The sequence below is a fragment of the Silene latifolia genome, chromosome 3 (assembly GCF_048544455.1).
Source record: "Silene latifolia isolate original U9 population chromosome 3, ASM4854445v1, whole genome shotgun sequence".
Classification (NCBI taxonomy): Eukaryota; Viridiplantae; Streptophyta; class Magnoliopsida; order Caryophyllales; family Caryophyllaceae; genus Silene; species Silene latifolia.
Genome location: NC_133528.1, coordinates 68,034,796 through 68,036,275, shown reverse-complemented (window position 1 = coordinate 68,036,275; position 1,480 = coordinate 68,034,796). Strand labels below are relative to the sequence as shown.

At 37.8% G+C, this 1,480-nt stretch overlaps 1 non-coding gene across 1 annotated transcript; it reads right to left on the bottom strand.

Moving 5' to 3' along the window:
- Positions 1–1,161: 1,161 nt before the first annotated feature.
- On the bottom strand, positions 1,162–1,270 carry LOC141650212 (small nucleolar RNA R71). Its single transcript, XR_012546259.1, has one exon. It is a non-coding gene; the product is annotated as a small nucleolar RNA R71 (small nucleolar RNA).
- Between the last annotated feature and the right edge of the window lie 210 nt (positions 1,271–1,480).

Genomic DNA, 1,480 nt, shown 5'->3' with positions numbered 1-1,480 from the left:
TGCAGGGTTAATTAATTAGTATTGCATAAACTAGGATTTTCACCGATCGGATTAAGACTAGTAAAGGCTACGACAACTGAATAGAACTAATTTAATGATAGCGATTACTTGTTAAATTAGATCTAAAAGACATATTAGAATCGACCGATCTTATGACCTTAAACAATATAATTTGCTCTATCAATAAGTTAAATCTCACCTCAGAAGAACTACCTAGTGAACCTAATCCCTAGACCTTTTAATATTATTGAATTCGTCTTATTTATTTACATTGTTATTAGTTACTAGAAATCAAACAATCAAAACCCCCAAAAAATTGTTACTTTAAGACGAACTTGGACATTAGCAAACTGATTATTACCGCCTTCCCGTGAATACGATATCTTACTTACCGCTAGCTATTTGTTAGTAGTATTATAGGATTTATTTTGATTAAGGCCAAACGACTGAAAATAACCTTATCAAATTTGGCGCCATTGCCGAGGAGGCAACAATTTTTCTGTTTGGTTTTGTTTATTTTTGTCTTTTGTCTCAGGGAGCATCAGTTCCTTGAGACAGTTTGATCTTTTCTTGTTGTTTTCATGTATGCCCAGGTCTAACAGGTTAGAGATTATACCTTTTGATCCCGAGCCAGAAAAGACTTTTCGCTACAGACGAAAATTTCAAAGAGAAGTAAGTCAGGTGGAAGACTTGAGTACACTTGACTATGAGCGGTATACTTTGCAGAAGATTCGTCCTTAGAAGAGTACACACTTATTTCTCCACCAGTTACTCCTACAACACTACAGATGCCGACATTAGCCAGTCATTCCGAATCCACGGTTGATTCTATTCCTAAAGGCTTTAAGCTCCCTACCACTGATAAAGGGACTTTTGAGATCAAACCTTCCTACAAAAGCCTAGTAGAGAGAAATTTATTTGGAGGAAAAGCTGGAGAGAACCCCGCTAAGGACATGGAGAAATTTGTTATATATTGCTGTTTTATTCCTTTGACAGCTGAAGTGACTCAAGATCAAGTCAAGCAGACTTTATTTCTTTTCTCTTTGAGAGATGATGCAGCTGAGTGGCTACGTGACTTGGATATAGAGACTGATTCAATCACTAACTGGACTTCACTAGCTCTTGCATTTTACAAGAGGTATTTTCCACCGCAGAAGATTAATGCTCATAGAACCCAGATCACAAGTTTTAAACAAGTTCCTACTGAGGATTTTAATGAAGCCTGGGTTCGTTTCAAAATGCTAGTTCAATCCGTCCCCCATCATGGCTTCCATATTTGGTTCCTTTGCAACCAGTTTTACAACGGGTTGTATGACGATCGCAGAGCTTTGCTTGATTCAGCTGCCAATGGAAGATTCCAGGATAATACTAATGACGGTAATGCTTGGAAGTTGATTGATCAGATAGCTACTCACACTGCTCAGTATGGTAAACCCAGAGGTAGTAAGAGAGGAAGTGGTTCAGATAATGCTATTGCGGC